Consider the following 18,429-nt stretch of genomic DNA (forward strand, 5'->3'; position numbering starts at 1 on the left):
GCACATGATCCGATTGTCGAGAATTTTCTCCAACCAAACTCCTCAACAAATTTCCTAGACTCTAGTTCACAACTTCGGTTTGGCCATTGGTCTGTGGATGATAAGCTGATCTGAAGTTTATTTTGGTGTCTAACTTCTTCCATAAGGTTTGCCAAAAATTTCCTGTAAATTTAACATCACGATCCAAAACAATAGACTTTGGCAAGCCATGTAATCTGACTATCTTGGTAAAGAACAAATGCACTACATGCGTGGCATCACTGGTTTTCTTGCATGGAATGAAATGTGCCATTTTAGTGAAATGATCCACCACCACCATGATGGAATCGAATCCCCGTTGTGTCTTTGGCAGACCTACGACAAAGTCTAAACTGGCTGAGTCCCATGGTCTGCTCGGAACGGGTAAGGGTGCTTACAACCCTGCGTTTTGGCTGTGTCCCTTAGCAACCTAACACATTTTTCATCTAGCTACAAATCTTTGTACATCTTTGCGCATCTTCGGCCAATAGTAAAAGTGGCTCAACTGATCGAAGGTCTTCTCTATGCCAAAATGCCTGACTAAACCTCCACTATGCTTTTCTTGGATTAGGTTTTCTCTCATAGAACATTCCAGAATGCATAACTGCCCTCCTTTGAACGTCAATCCTTCTTGCATGTTATAGTGCAGCCATGAACTACTATCTCTCAACAATGGATTTTGGCAAGCTTCATAAGCTTCCTTAAAATCTGCATCTGCCTCATACAAGTCCTTAAGATGTTCAAATCCTAACACATGTATGGTACTTTCCTGTAGGATTACCACTCGGACCAAGACATCACTTTTACCGAAAAAAGTTAAAGTTTTTGAAAATATTTTTTATTTTGTACCATATTCAATTCTTTAGGTTTCTATTTAATTGAAAAAGAAAGGATGTTCATTCAGTCGTCTTGTTTTATAGGAAATCTCCTCCAGATAATTTTTTTTTTATGATGAACCTATATGACCAATCCTATATCAATACTCGAATATTCCTCCTGCTTAACGCATCTGCCACTTTGTTGGCTTGACCACTAGTATGTTTCAACACAAATGTAAAACTCTGCAAGTACTCCACCCACTTCACATGTTTATTGTTTAGCTTATGTTGCTGCATAATATACTGCAACGCAAAATTGTCTGAAAATAAGACAAATTCATTTTCCAATAGATAATGCCTTCAATTCTTTAGTGGTGGCCTAGGTGCAAGTGATATGGACAACTTCGCAAACCTGGTTACAATTTCATCAATATCAGGCCAAATTTCTCCCTCTGCTTCAAATATCATATCAGTCATTTAACTGGCAGCTTCATGGATTTTCCCCCGATCGCCACAACCCTTGCTAATTGACAAATAGGGCCTCTGTTCCTATCAGAACTGTAATTCCAAAAGAATTACCCAAAAACACTATCGGCGGCTTTTAGTATGGAATTCATACAATACACTATCGACACTTTATCGAAATATTGTCACGAATTATAAACAGTCTTGGTGTGATTCCAAAGGAATTACACTAGCGGCGCTTTTATATTCCAAGTTCTGCGTTATATGCAATATACACTATCGGCATGTTTAATGCCCTTCCTCCTTCCTTTTCCCGATGCAATAATCGGAAATCGCTATCGGTGGTCTCCAAAGCACCAATACTTGGCTCCTCCTGCCTCTAGTTTTGCGATGCGATCGTCCTTGCGGACCTGACACCTCTTTCTGCCCTTCTCTATAATGTTTCGGTTCCGGAATGTCGGGGTTTCACACTTCGGGAGTTCCAAGGCTCTCTACTCCGCTTATGCTTCTTTGATGCGATATTGGTTCGGACCCGATACAAGCATGAACTAAATCGAATAAAGTTTCAAGTCCGGAACAGTGTTCCGCTTAAGAAAATATCATGATTTCTCAGTGTAAACAGAGTTTGCCCACATAACTTTGTGAAACGACTTAGAAAGCTTGCATGCACCGATATGAAGGGAAAATGATCCTAAAGGTTTCAGTCAAGCATCAATTCAAAAAAATTAAGGCAAATTCATCCATTTCCAACTCAGAAGAAAAGCAATTTAACAAATACACACATACCATTACTAATTAGCAGAAGGCCATTAATTCAGATAAACAGAGAGAGAAGTTTTCAAGGGATAATGCTTTTGGGCACCACTCTCCTCTGAGAGTCCCATTGTCTCTTATTTATAAATAATTGATAAAGCCTTCTCGGCCATTATCCTTTACAAAAGCACGCTTTACATAGAATGATTTAAAGCGTAAATCTTTATTACAGCTTATCCATAAGCAATATAATTAGCATGTTTTATTCTTAATTCTACTCTATCTTGAATTAGAAATGCATGGAAATTTCTGGCTAAAGGACCCCACTCCCTTGCTTGTAGATTTTTTTGGATTTTTGGAATATGTTTGAATACTTTTTCCCTCTAAGACACATGCTCCTACATCAGACTCCTGAGGACAAAATTCTTCATGGGCTCTTGTCCATGAGTTCATCCACAAAACTACCCAGTTTTTGCAACATGTCTTTTGTAACCCAAGTAGCTTCAGTGGTCAGCTGATCCTTCCACTTTACCAAATACTGGAAGTAGTCTCGTCCCCCTTGTTTTCTTAATTACCTTCTTCTCCAAAATTCTTTCTGGCTGCAAGCCTTTTGCTGTGGGTAATTGTTTTACCCAGTCAATCTCTTGGTTCTCTTGATCTTGTGTTGTATCATCTGTAGTCCCACTTTCATACTTGTACAGGTCTGCAACATTAAAAATTGGTGATATCCCAACATTAGGGGCTAACTCAATTTAATAAGAATTTGCAGAGTATTTCCTCAATACTTTGCACAGTCCAATTTTCTTGAATTTCAATTTATTATACTCCCTCTTTGGAAATATCTCCTTTCTGAGATGTGCTAAAACCAAATCTCCAACTTCAAAGTTCACCTCTCTTCTTCTCATGTCTTCTCTGGTTTTGTACTTGATGTTGTTATCCTGCAGCTATTGCTTCACTTTATCATGTATTGCCTGCATTTTTGAAGCAAAGTCTTCACCCTCTGCACTTCTCATCTCTTCTTTTCCCAAATTTCTTAATTCAGATATTCCTCTTGGATGAATTCCATAAACAATATGGAATGGACTATGTCTTGTGCTCCTGTTAGGTGAGTCATTATATGCATACTCAGCTTGTTCTAACACTTTATCCCATTGCTTTGTATGTTCTGTAGTAAGGATCCTTAAAAGATTGCTTAAACTCTTGTTCACCACTTCAGTCTGTCCATCAGTTTCTGGATGATAGGCAGAACTGAAATGTAACTTAGTTCCCGACTTCTTCCATAGTGTCCTCCAAAAATGTCCAACAAATTTGGAATCCCTGCTTGAGACAATACTTTTGGGCAACCCATGCAATCTTACAATCTCCTTAAAAAACAAATTAGCAATGTGAGAAGCATCACTAGTTTTATAACATGGAATAAAGTGTGCCATTTTTGAAAATCTGTCCACTACAAAAAAAATTGAATCATTACCTCTTTGAGTCTTTGATAAGCCCAACACAAAATCCATACTTACCATATCCCAAGGCCTATCTGGAATTGGTAATGGGATATACAAACCTGTGTTTTGGCTCCTTCCCTTTGCATATTGGCAGACTTTGCAAGTTCTCACATACTTCTCCACTTCAGATTTCATTTTCGGCTAGAAATAAAATCTGTTTAGTTGTTCAAAAGTCTTCTCTATGCCAAAATGTCCTGCAAGTCCTCCACTATGTTTCTCTTTAATTAAATTCTCCCTCATTGAACAGTTTGGTATGCACAGCTGATTTTTCTTAAATAACAGTCCATCTTGTAAGAAATAATCCAACCATCTGCTTCTATCCATCAAAACAAGATTTTTACAAGCCTCAAATGCCTCTTTAAAATCTGAATTGATCTCATATAATTCTTTAAGAAAATCAAAACCCAACACTTGGATTTGACTCTCTTGAAGCAATACATTTCTCCTACTTAAGGAATCTGCAACTTTATTTCACTGTCCATTTATATGCTTTAAAACAAAATGGAAACTTTGAAGATACTCTACCCATTTAGCATGTTTTTGGTTGAGATTTGGCTACTGCATTATAAATTGTAATACATGGTTATCTGAATAAAGAATAAATTCTTTTGACATCAAATAATGCCTCCATTTCTTCAATGACTACACAACCGCGTAGAATTCCTTATCATAGGAAGAACACTTCTTTTTGGAATCATTTAGCTTTTCACTAAAATAAGCTATTGGTCCATCTTCTTGGCTTAAAACACCTCCAATTTCTTCTCCGCTAGCATCACACTTCACTTGAAAAGGTTTGTTAAAATCAGGCAAAACCAAAATAGGCTTTTCAGTGATTTTCTTCTTTAACCGCTGAAAATTCTTTTCTGCTTCAACGGTCCATCTAAATGGTTGTTTATCCTTCTTTATGGTCTCAATAATAGGTGCATTAATCTTACTAAAATTCTTGATGAATTTTCTATAAAAGCTAGCAAGACCATGGAAACTTCTTACCTCAAAAACAATCTTGGGTGAAGGCCACTCCATAATTTCCTTGATCTTCTCTGGATCCATCTTCAGCCCTTCAGTAGAAATAACAAATCCAAACTACACTAGCTCTTCTTTCATGAATGAACACTTCTTCAGATTCAGTAATAATTTTTCTTACTGCAACCTTTGTAAGACATAATTTAAATGCCTTGCGTGCTCCTCCTTACACCTGTTGTAGACTAATATATCGTCCAGACATACTATTACAAACTTGCCAATGAACTCTTTAAGAACTTCATTCATGAGTCTCATGAATGTACTTGGTGCATTTGACAACCCAAAAGGCATTACTCTCCACTCATACAATCCCTCATTTGTCTTAAAAGCGGTTTTCCACTCATCCCCTTCTCTTATCCTTATCTGATGATACCCACTTTTAAGATCTAGTTTTGAAAAATATTTTGCTCCACTCAAGCAATCCATTAAATATTCAATTCTAGGTAATGGAAATATGTACCTGATTGTGATTTTATTGATGGCTCTTGAATCTATACACATTCTCCAGCCTCCATCTTTCTTTGGGCTCAGCACTATTGGTACTGTGCAAGGACTCAAGCTTTCTCTGATCAGCCCTTTGTCAAGCAATTCTTGCACCTGCTTTCTAACTTCTTAATTTTCTGTAGGAGTGATTCTATAAGTTTCTTTGTTAGGTAGACTTTCTCCAGGTATCAAATCTATATGATGATTGATTCTTCTAATGGGTGGTAATTCATTAGGCAAATCATCAACAATAATATCACAATATTTCTCCAACATTTCTTGAATTTCAAGGGGTAAATCAGAAACTTTAATAGATGTCATTATTACCTTGGGCTTGCAAATTATAGCAAATTTTACCTCATTTTCTTCAATCTGCTTCAAGTATTCCTTTCCTCCAAGTAACAGAGTTTCTGGATTAGTCTTATTTCCTGGTACATCTTCTTCTTGCAGAGGTAGCAACATATGATTGACACCATCCTTTCCAAACTTGTAGGTGTTTCTTTTCCCATCATGCATGGCTCCTTTGTCATATTGCCAAGGTCTTCCAAGCAATATGTGACACACATCCACTGGCATCACATCACAAACAATTTTATCTTTATACTTGCCTACCTGAAATTCCACTTCACACTGTTCATTCACTAATAGTTGATGTCCCTTTTGCAACCATGACACGTTGTAAGGTGTTGGATGTTTCATTGTCTTCAGCTTCAATTTCTCCACCACTTATGTGGAGACCAAATTATCAATGCTGCCACTATCAATGATCATCTGGCAACATTTCCCTTGGACTTTACACACTGTCCTGAATAAAGGCGAATTCATCCATTTCCAACTCAGAAGAAAAGCAATTTAACAAATACACACATGCCATTATTAATTAGCAGAAGGCCATTAATTCAGATAAACAGAGAGAGAAGTTTTCAACGAATAATGCTCTCGGACACCGCTCTCCTCTGAGAGTCCTGTTGTCACTTATTTATAAATAATTGATAAAGCCTTCTTGGCCATTATCCTTTACAAAAGCACGCTTTACATAGAATGATTTAAAGCGTAAATATTTATTACAACTTATCCATAAGCAATATAATTAGTATGTTTTATTCTTAATTCTACTCTATCTTGAATTAGAAAAGCATGGAAATTGCTGGCTAAAGGACCCCACTCTCTTGCTTGTAGATTTTTTTTGGATTTTTGGAATATGTTTGAAGACTTTTTCCCTCTAAGTCACATGCTCATGCATCATTTAGTGCCTGAACCACCGCATAGAATTCCTTGTCATAGGACGTGTATTTTTGCCTACTTTCATTTAGTTTCTTACTGAAATAGGCTACCGGCTTGTCCTCTCGGCTGAGTACTACACCAATGGTTGTCCCACTGGCATCACAACGAACTTGGAAAAGTTTATTAAAGTCCGGTAATCTTAAAATTGGTCTTTCAGTAATTTTCTTTTTGAGCAGTTGAAAGCTCTTCTCTGCCATTTCTGTCCAATGGAAAGGTTGATTTGTTTTCTTAATGGTGTCTAGCATAGGTGCACAAATCCCACTGAAATTTTTAATACATTTTCAATAAAAACTCGCCCATCCATGAAAACTTCGTACCTCAAACAAACTTTTGGGGGATGACCAGCTGACTATAGTTGTAACCTTTTCCGAACCGATTTTTAATTCATTCTCATCAATCAAAAATCCTAAATAAATTAACTCTTTCTTGAAAAAAAACATTTCTTCAAATTTATCAGCAATTTATTCTATTGCAATCTTTCTAATACATAACTCACATGTTGAAAATGTTCCTCCTTCATCTTTCTGAATATAAGTACATCATCTAGATACATAATCATAAATTTCCCAATGAATTCCTTGAGCATCTCATTCATCAACCGCATGAATGTACTAGGAGCATTGCTCAATCCAAATGGCATAACCAGCCATTTGTACAAGCCTTCATTTGTCTTGAAAGTTGTCTTCCACTCGTCACCTTCCCGAATTCTGATTTGGTGGTAGCCGCTTTTCAGGTCTATCTTTGAAAAGTATGCTGCTCCACTCAGACAATCCATCATATCATCCATTCGAGGTAATGGGAATCTGTACCTGATAGTAATCTTATTAATGGCCCGGGAATCCGTGCACATTCTCCACTCACCTCCTTTCTTGGGAGCTAAAACGGTCGGTATTGCACAAGGGCTTAAACTCTCCCGAATCAGTCCTTTATCTAGCAACTCCTGCACCTGCTTCCGAATTTCTTCATTATCCTTTGGACTCATTCGGTAGGCAGCCTTGTTTAGAAAACTGGCTCCCGAAATAAAATCAATATGGTGACTGATGCTCCTCTTTGGTGGTAATTTTTCCGGCAGATCATCTACCACTCTATATCTCTTCTGGTAAATTAGTAAGGTTGGTGTGTATTAATACTGCTCTTGGTCTTCTAACAACCGCATAACCCATTTCGCTCTCTTCAATCTATTGCAGAAACTCCTTTCCTCCCAGCAGTAATGCTTTCATTCTGCTTGTTTCTATTGTCTCCTCTCCTACCAAGGTATGCTTTATCCCATCCTTGACAAATTTGTAATAATTTGCTGCTCCATCATGGACTACCTTTCTATCATACTGCCATGGTCTATCCAGGAGTATATGGCACACATCCATCGACATTATGTCACAAGTCACTTTATCCTTGTACTTGCCTATCTGAAAATCTACCTCGCATTGTTCATCAACTAACAATTGGTGTCCCTTTTGCAACCACGACACCCTGTATGGAGTTGGGTGTTTTACTCTCTTCAAACCTAGTTTCTCCACCATCTCCATAGCTACCAAATTATCGGTACTCCCACTGTCAATAATCAATTTACAACATTTTCTGTGTGACTTGCATATAGTCCAGAATAATGCTTTCCTCTGTGTCTGATCAACTACTTCCTTGGCTAGTTTTAATAACACCTTGTTCAATACCAAGGCTTCCCTGGTTTCTGGCATATTCTCCACCTCCTGTGGTGGTGCCTCCACTTCATTGGGCTAAGCAATATATGCTCCCCTCTGCCTAGTTTGTTCATTTTCAGGACATTCAAAGGACCTGTGTCCCCACTTGTGACACTTGTAACACTGATAGGCATTTCCTCTACCTTTGCCATTACCTCTTCCTCATTGGTATGGCCTTCCTCCTCTGGTGTTAACTTCCCTTTCACTTTGTCCCGAATTCTTCGAATTTCTACCCTCTTCATTATTGCTGGCAGTCTTACCTCTGCCAAAGGTCTATCCTCGACCTCTACCAGAACCTCGTCCTCTCTTGGCATTTTGTTTCTTGGCAATCTTTTCTTTTTCCTTCAAAGCACTCTAATAAGCTTCATCTATGGTTTTAGGGGAAAGAATGCTAATTTCATCTAAGATCTCCATCCGCAATCCATTTACAAACCTCGTTGTCTTCTCAGGAGTATCCTCAACATAACCAGCTCTCAGGTTAATTTTATAAAATTCTTCTGTATATTCCTTCACAATCATCATTCTCTGTTTCAGGTTTTGTACCTATCTGTAAAGGGCAATCTGATAGTCTTTAGGCAGAAACTTGCTCTTCATTTTCGCAACCATCTTGTCCCACCTTCTGATCAAGGGTTTGTTTAATCTCCTCCTTTCTGCCTGTACACTATCCCACCATAATGTTGCATGTCCCTTCAATTTGGTGACAGCAAACTTGACCCTCTTATCTTCACTAATCTCTTCATACTCAAAATATTTATCTAATTCACTTATCCAGTCCAATAGTGCCTCTGTGGACAAACTGCAATCATAATGAGAGAGCTCTAGCTTTGGCTTGCTGCTAGCCAACAAAACTGATCTCAATAGCTTAATTTCTATCCCTTCATCATCTGACCCATCTGTCATAACCACATTTTCCTCTTCACTATCATCTCCATCTTCCAGCTCTCTACGCCTCCCTGCTTCCAACGCTGCCAAACGTGCAGTCAGGTTTCTGATCTCTTCTCTTAATCCTCCATCTGCTGATCTTCTGACAGCTCTTCCTTGACCCCTTGTTCCTACCTCTATATTTACTAAGAGGAAGGAAAAAAACCTACTTTGATACCAAAATGACGCAGCGGAAACAATGGTCTTTTATAAACCCACAAATGGATCAATATGACCCAACAATCACCCTGCTTTACGCCCTTTTCCACAAGATATATGCTTTTTCCTTTCGGAATTGAAATACCCTTGGAAAATGCCAAAACAATGCTTCTTTCCCCTTTTTAAACAAGTATATGTGTTAATGCCACAGATCGGGATCTGGCCGATTGAACGGTCAGGATTTAATCGCTTTATCGGCAATCGACAGTCGCAAGGTCTGCACTATCGGTGCTTTCCTTTGGCAAGGGTCCAATGCAATTAACGCTAATCGTTATCAGCGATCGCACTGCTAACACTTCACCACTTCCGCTCCCGAATGCCGATGCGATGTGTCAGCAATCGCATATCGCCAGGGTTTGGGGTAGGCCTTTTATTTCAAATCCGTTTTATGGATCCGCTAAGTGTTTTTGCATGATTTCTGTGCGTGAATGGGATTTTTGCTCGCGGAGTTAAACACTAAATTTGTCTTTGTCTCTAGGTTTTTGACGATAAAATATGGGAACACATTTGTTGATTCTTATGGAAATAGGCAATCATAGATTCGAAATACAAACAAGCAGATGGGAAAGCATGCAAAATATGATCTTTGCAGGTTTGATAAATAAATTCACATAGACAACATAACTTATTCATCAATTCAACAATATTACAGAGTCTCAGCCTTGAACCTGCTTACAACATTAAAGACCTTTGTTCCTGATGAAATCCACACACAATTCTTGGTCCTCGCTCTCCTCAATCTTTTCCCCCTCTTTTACCTTCCTTCTTGTTTTCTTTTAAATACGTTAGAGGCAGTTCCCCTTGCAATTCAAGGAACTGTTTTCTCAGTTTTGAGACAGTTTCCTCAAATTAATTCCCATCTAATCCTGTCTTGTCTAATTCAAAACTAACAATGGCTGATTTAGTCTTCGCTTACAATAATACAAAATGAAACTAAATAAAATGGAAATTGATATGTTTTCCTCTCTATTTGTTAAAATAGAACGGAAAACAAACAACAAACAAGAACCAACTCCTAGTTGTCGCCTCTTCATTCGGGTGCTCCTGCATCACAGTCTCAGCAAAAATATAATGATGCACTCAAAGACCAAACATATACCAATCAAGTATCATTTTCTCCATGAACAGGTGGCTGAACAAAACATCAAATTAGAGTATATCAATACAAAGGAACAAATTCCAGATATCTTCACAAAGCCTCTTCCACGAGAAGCATTTGAACATCTTCACCAAACGATGGGGGTTATTGCTCTTGCGTCACATTAAATAATCATCTTCACAAGAGTAGGAGCAGCATGTCAAGGGGAGCAACATGACAAAGGAAACAGTTTTGATAGGGGGAGTACTTGCGCACCCCATTTGCCATTGATGTCAAAGGGGGAGAGAATGGAGAAATATTTCCATCAATGACAAAGGGGGGGATTGTTGGTCAATAATTGTCATTGATGAAATATATATATTGTTGAGCTCTCCTAGTAAATGTCACCATGAACCTTTACATTTCAAATGGCCTTATTCTCCATGAAGCCATTCTATCCTACCTCCAAGTCTACATTAATTGATGACCAATCACATTAAAAAAAATAAAAAATAAAAATCATTATCTTAGAGGCATCCTCTCAATATGAGACCTTCACCATCTTAAAGTGCATAATTTTTCCTTTCCAACGAGCTATTACTTAGCTCGAAACTCCAAATGGTTTTGGAGATATGAATTTTACAAGTTATAAATCTGGCTAGAGCCGACCTTACCTTGTCCTTCATGTTGGCCTATCTATAGGGGACATGTCCCTTCATTTGGAAAACGAAAATCACTATAAATATAGGACGCTTGACCTCATTTTTGACGCAGAACTCGGACACACAATCACAGAACAAGGGAAGGAGGTTCACATCTCGTGAACACTAATTACTAAGGGTTAAAAAGAGCACAGAAATATAAATTTCGGACTGGGTTATTCTTTTGCACCTCAAACCTAAAAAGAACTAAAATAAACAAGGTCCTACACCTAAACAAAAGCTAGGATTAAGGAGGCATCAGACTGTATTTTTTTAATTTACTAAATAGTGGTGCAGATCCCTTAGTGTATGGCTTTTAATTCACTAAACAGTGCTCAGACTCAAATACCTGAAGATTACAATGATTGTGGCTCTTGTTTACCTTTGATCTCTAGCTCAGTGACTATGGCTTAACCTCGACACTTCTATGCAGTAGTTTGATGATAAACATTCAAACATAATTGTGGATTCTTGACTGAGGTAAAAACTCTATGGGTCAGATTAAGAGACAGAACTTTGGACTGTGGAACATCAGCTTACTTCTATGATAAAAGGATTTGGTTTCTAACTTGGATTTCTATATCTCGGGTTCCTTTCTAGACAGTGTATAGTGGAACAATGCCTTAGCTAGACAGTGGACATAAACAATGAACAATGGATATAGACACTGGAATAATACCATTGTTGGATAGCACATTAATGGAGTAAGTGAAATGAAGATTCCTCCACCTCAATAAGTAGCCAACAATTGCATAAGAAATGATGGATTAAGTGAAGTAAAGTAAGAGGACAAGTGAAGTTGATCTTGACAACATTATCGGGAGCTGTTGAGCCATATATGCTTTCATTAATACTATCGGGCGATTGTTCGGGCAATGAAAACCCACATATGCATGTATTAACGATTATCGAGAGTGGAGGCAAATAGCAGCGATATCGTATCGGAACCCTTAGGGGTGAGAGTGGACGCGATATGCGATTTAGCGCTGACCGTCCGATCTGAAGGAATAATGGACGGCGGAGATCTAATCGGCAATCGGCATATCGGAGCGATCGCGTCGGAAGGATCGGGGGATGCGATATGTGACATCGCCGATAACCTGGAGCCGAAATACTGTAGATTGGAGTTAATAACAGTTTCGGGTCCGGAATGAACCTTCAACCTTGCGAAGTGGGAGAGCGACAGTCGGAGCCGAAATATTATAAAACAGAGCCTAAAGGAGCATCGGGTTCGCAGACCCATTACATTGCAAAACTGCCGATAGGCCGGACCCGAAATCTCTTTAGAAGGGAGCTTAAAGGAGTGTCGGGTCTACAGACCCTTTGTATTACAAAGTCGCCGAGGTGAACTCGCCGAATTAACGGAGCCGAAATTTGAATAGGCTGGATCATAAAAGGGTGTCGAGTCCATCGCATCGGAGGAGGCTGTTCTATTGTTTACAGCGAACGCCGATGTTCATCGGACCCGAAACAATATTAAAGGGAGTCTAAAGCCATATCGGGTCCGCACCTCATCGGAGGTCAGGCCTTAAGAGTTTTGTTATGGTTGCGAAATCCGGACCCGCCGAATTTATGAAAGTAGCCATATAATCCTTGAGATCCACGTACATTGAGTTAAGCGGTTTTTATGCTAGTTCTGTGTATTGATATTATATGGTTACATATGACCATGAGGGGTTTTTATGGTAATTCCATATATGTCTATAAGAGTGGCGGTTTGATTAAAGCGCTCGGTGATGGTTGATTAAAGGTTTGGTTGGTGGCTTCCGATGGGTGATTAAAAGCGCCGATAAAAAGGTGGCTCTGATTCTAAGTAAGTCCAAGGTTTATAGAAGGCACATAACCTAAGGAAAGCTTTCGATAGACATAAAAGCGGTGATAAAAGGGTGGCTCTGATTCTTAAGTGTGGAGGCGAAAATACTGTGAGGAACAGTCCCGATAGTGCGGGAGACCAAATCATGGCGATTATGATTATGATAAGGACGTGGCTGTCCATTAAGAAATGCCATCCCTGTGTATGCCCACAATCATTGGCAAAGCAGCTCTGTTACAAGTTTTTGAACTTGTGTTCTCTACGTATGACTCGATCCTTGCTCATTGATTCAACGTGTCCTTTGAAAACGAATGGACAGAGGAAGCTACAGCGACAAACAAGCCAACAAGTGAGGAAGCTGAAGCAGGCGAGAAGGAAGTCGAAGAGCCAGCAAGAAAGAGGAAACGAATGGAAAAAAGACAGGTTTGCATAAAACAGTAAACAGAGGACTACATGTGATTGTTGTTGAAAACAAACCAGAATATGAGGTAGCAGAAGTAGCAGAGGTGGTGGAGCATTGTTTGAATTTGCTAATGAACACTGCTGCGGCTGTTGAACACTATTGGAGCTGCTGTGGGGGTGAAGAACCAGAGTGTGAGGTAGTAAAAGTAGCAGAGGCTGTAGAGGCTGCAGAAGCAGCGGAGGTTATAGAGGCAACAACAGCAGAAAAGGCTATTGGAGACTATGCGTGGGCAGTGTGCAGAGCTGTGAAGACTCATCCATAAGAAGACATGGTTTTCATTGATACTATAGTTTGGAGACTACAGTGAAGCTGTAAATAGACAGAACTCAGCAGAGAAGAGTTCTGAGAGCAAAAGGATTGGAGTCCTTGGGGTTGGAGCCTTAAAAGTGAGAAGGATGGGAGTCCTTGAGGCTGGTGCCTCAGAAGTGAGATTGGATTGGAGTCCTTGGGGTTAGTGCCTCAAAAACAGGAAGGATTGAAGTCCTTGGGAGTTGGTGCTCTTAAGTCCAAGATTGGTGTCTTGGGAAAATAGAGTTGGTGCTCTGGAGGTTGGAGCCTCACCAAAGTCCAAGTTGGAGCTTGGCAACCGATTGTGACCATCTATATATTGTATTTATTTTACTGCACAGTTATATTAATAAAAACATTTATTCTTGCTGTTCATATTGTGTTCTGAATATATATGTTTTAACTGGTAAAACAATAGTGGGAAAAAGAAATACTGATTCACCCCCCCTCTCAGTATTTCCAACATTGTCAACTTGTAAATGCTATGAATGAACACAAGACTTATGCTAATCTGTAGAAAGGAAACTACTCTAATTTTCTATCAATTATCTAGCTATCAGGGCTACTTGAAAACAAAACCATATCCTACCAAGTCACAACTCAAGAATGCATGCATTGTTTAACTAATTCACAATTGCAGATTAAATAAAGTTCTAATTGCCAAATTCAGAATGAAAGAACTAATGTGATTTGATCTTGTGAGAAAGGAAAAGGAGTCAATGGAATGGCCTAGGTGTTACTTTTGGCCATGGAATCCAAGTTGAGGGGTCAACATACTCCTAAACTAAGCTATGCTATCATTGCAGGTCAAAACAAGTTCAAAATAGGTTGTTACAGGTGTGCTACAGGATGTTGCTATAGGAAGTCCTTAAATGCTACAGGAAGTTGGCCGAGACAGTTTAGAGGGTAAGAATGATGGGTTGAAGTGATGGACAGTTGGATGAAGGTTGTGGGGAAGGTGATCAACACCACTAGCCAAGTCCATCACTTCAAGAAGGCTGGATTTGGGCTAAGATGCTTACTCACGCTGACCGAAAAAACATAGATCAAGAACATGGGTTGGCATGCATCAAAAGAGGATGGAGAAGTCCTAGATGGAGTTGGTGAAAGGTTCCCTTGCCTGCAGACCCAACAGCCCTGCAACAACACATGCACCTATTCCTCTTTTCATTTGAAAAATATTACAATCAAAGGTGGAAAATATGAATTGAATTTGGAAAAATATCTAACTCATACTAAGAACTTGATCTATGTAATGAACTACCTTCTAAGCTACAACAATCACATGAGAAGAAAAATACCAAATGTAAACCTTTCCAAGAAATCATAAACAAACTATCTACTAATGCCAAGAACTTGATCTATGCAATGAACAAGGAAATCACACTCTGTTTTTGGGTTGTGATGGTGGGGTCCTCTAATCATGCTCCCATGAGGGAGATGAGATAGGGATCACAATCACAAACTTTTTGATGAATTTTACTCTACTGAACTGCAGCAACTAATCAACCTTCTAGCTAAAAGAAGCATGAGTAAACTCAACTGAACTATAACACTAGTCAACATTCTATGCTAAAAGAAATACAAATACATGAGAGGGACTTAGGCTGCTAGGTTTGGGACCTAACTCAAGAGCTTCAGCCCTCTGAATCAACTCAGTGATGGATCAAAACAAAGTTTCTCATTATCATTCTAGAAATGTCAAATACATCATCAAAATAACAATCACAAGTGTTTCAGCTCAATGGCCTCTTAGCTACAATAAAACTTTGAATCCTAATGAGTTCCTTAGCATGTTTATTTATATGAAGGGGAGCTACCAACATCTCTCTATAAAATAGGGATATTTGTCTCCCTAACTCGAGAGTAGGTGGATCTAGATCTCCCTTGACTTGCACTGGCTCGGCTGCCAATGACACAGAATTGATAAGAGATAGTAAAGCATAAAAACTGGTAGTTTGTTGACTTAAATGTTAAAATACACAGAAGTGTGTGTAATAATAATTATTATATATAAAAATGTATAAGTGATGTATATTACAATGAGGACCCACATTTGCATACCTAAGCAGGTGTCCTTTCGTGACTAGGCATGTCTTTTAGACATGCCTTTTCACTTAACTTAATGACTATTTAACATAATCGATATTTGATTATTTAATATTTACATTTATTTAATTTAATTGTTATGAATTATATTCATAACATAGCCCCTTTCTTCAGAAGCTTTGTCATCAAAGCTATATTGCTTGCAATTGTCTTTCAGTTTGCATTTGTCATCTCGACATATGTAACTCGACACCATTGGCACCTATGCCTATATATTTTGCTTGGTAACATTGTCCTAAATCCAGGGTTATCGATTTTTTTATTTTTTTTTATAACTATTTTTTATTTTTTTTAATAATTCTAATTTTTTTTTGAATAATTCTAATTTTTTTTTTAAATAACTCTATTTTTTAATAACTCTAATTTTTTTTAAATAACTCTATTTTTTTTAATAACTCTAATTTTTTTTATAACTTTTTTTTTAATAACTAATTTTTTATTTTTATTTTTTAAATGACTCTAAATTTTTATTTTTTTAATAACCCTATATATATATATATATATATATTTTAATAATTTAATTAATTATATACTTAACAATTTATTTAATTATATGTCAAGTTAATTTAATTGATTTAATTGATAAGGTCCACTGGACGTCAAAGGCAGAATCGGGCGGCTCTGTGAGTTGACATAACTGTAAAAATCGACACCAATGAATGGACTCATAACAAGACACAACGACGTTGAACCAAAAACTATTGCGCTTTTTCTGTCGATTCCTGCTCCTCCATGTTTGATAATTATAAGCTCATACCACCAAGTGACCCACAGTAATTATACACTCGAACCACTAACTGACCCACGGTATCCACAAAATACGACATGTTGTAAGTATATCTCAAGCCAAGCCAATTATATGCTCATTCGAATGAACAGTTGCCACCGTTAACCTTCAGACATGGTGCTTGACGATAGAGACTGTAACGTTTTAACTGTATCGGTTTGTCCAAATGGCAAGGAAAGGTTGCAGTGGATGGTAGGGGGAAGAGTTGTTGGAGTGGTCGGGGAGAACGATAGGGACGCAGGTGGATGCAACGTTTTAACCACTTTCGTGGTAGTGCGATGAAATTCTCTCCATAGGTAGCACTTGCATACTACCTGCGAATATTTTGTTGCCAACCACAGTTTCTTGCATTCTTGACCACAAGTAAATAACCAAAACCCCAGACTCAATTGCAACTTGTAGACAAGATTTGGCATAAGTCCCGACGGTTTCATTAATTTGTTCTAGCAGCTCAAGGGGATTCTTCCCATAGGTAGCTCCCATTTTATTAACCCCTGTTTTAGTTATTGTAGCATCACCTACTCCAATACGACTCCATGCAGAAGGAATCATATTCTGGAAAGCAAAGCATGTGCATGTGCTTCTACCAAGTCTCTCACTGCCACTATCAGAAAATTGACAACTATGTCTATCAGATGAATCATCTTCCCACAAAAGGTCTCCATTTCCTTTCATAGGTGACAATTGTAGCGTCAGTCCAACAGATGCATCTAGATTATCCTTCTTCCATACAGGTTGATCAGGATCATAAAAATCTGGTTCATTTTCTGCAAAAACAATTGGCATCCCATTTGTGTGTGAAACATCCTTATTCGCTCCATGTTTAATATTCTTATTTTATGAGTTTTTGCTACTTAATGGTACACTGGAAACAACAGTAGCTAAGGGTCCAACTGGCCCAATTTTCATCCCCAACAAGTGCCCACTTGAAAGCAAAACTGCGAGATTGAACTGAGAAAGCCTTTGAACATTTTCTACAATAATCCTATTTACACCATGCTCCATTAGGCACATGTCCCCTCAAAGACAACATCCCCGCTACTCAAAATCCTGCACCAAGGGTGTCCCATGCCCATGGTTAATCCAATGGTAGGATTCGAAGGGGTGGCTCATCCTTTCATTCCAGCATGCAGTGTATGAAACTACTCCAAACCACCATCAGACATTCTAGGAATTAGCCCAAATGCATTCCATAATGAATTTCCAGGATTTCCACGATTTGATATAGGCCTTGTAGGATACATATTTGAAGATGTAGGTCCCTGAGGCATTTCTGAAGAAAAATCAACTGTCTCCATGGAGGTGAACCTTGAATCATGTGGAGCCCAGCTACTTATACTCCTTCCCCTTCCTCTTCCTAAAGGAGCACAAAGAAAGGAATTTTGCACATCAATCCGAGGAGGAGCTTCAACACGATGTGTATGACTTCCCTTCACCAATTTTTGACCTCCATCCACATTCAACCGAGCAAGGGGTGAAGAACCATGACGCTTCTTGTCAACCTTTACATATCCTTCTCTCTATGTTTGTAGTGGGGTATATTCCCTGCAGCGATCTGAAAACTGTGCCTCACCTTCTTGCAATGGTTGGCCATTATCAGAAAGCCTGCCCGCTTCTTGATAGGTCTCGTCTCATCATCCTCTTCACCATCTCGATCAAAAGATTGACACTGAGTGACTCTCCTTCTGTGTTTATGGTTGTGATCATCATCATATTCATGTCAATCTCTTTCACTACAACCAAGTTTATCTTCACCATTATTAAATTTAATGTTTTGTGCATTATTCTCATCATTTTGATCTTCATAATCTTCATCCACATCAATGTCTACTTTAGCATCTTCCTTTTTGTTATGATATTGTTCATCTTCTTGTTTCTCAAGATAGTCCTCATCCACCTCATCTTCATCTTGATCTATATCAGCTTCATCAGAATACTAAACATTATAATCATCTACTACTTCATCTTCTTTCATTTCTTCATTGTCATTATCATCTTCCTTATTATTGA

At 38.5% G+C, this 18,429-nt stretch overlaps 2 pseudogenes; both read right to left on the minus strand.

The window, feature by feature from the left end:
* The window catches only part of LOC149211261 (serine/threonine-protein kinase AFC1 pseudogene), a 39,031-nt pseudogene extending 32,491 nt beyond the window's left edge, over positions 1-6,540 (minus strand).
* A 2,043-nt stretch (positions 6,541-8,583) lies between these two features.
* Positions 8,584-18,139, minus strand: LOC149211262 (uncharacterized; annotated as a pseudogene).
* Between the last annotated feature and the right edge of the window lie 290 nt (positions 18,140-18,429).

This window comes from Pinus tabuliformis, chromosome 1_2 (assembly GCF_031772625.1).
Source record: "Pinus tabuliformis cultivar Carrire ecotype Pingquan chromosome 1_2, CPIR1, whole genome shotgun sequence".
NCBI lineage: Eukaryota > Viridiplantae > Streptophyta > Pinopsida > Pinales > Pinaceae > Pinus > Pinus tabuliformis.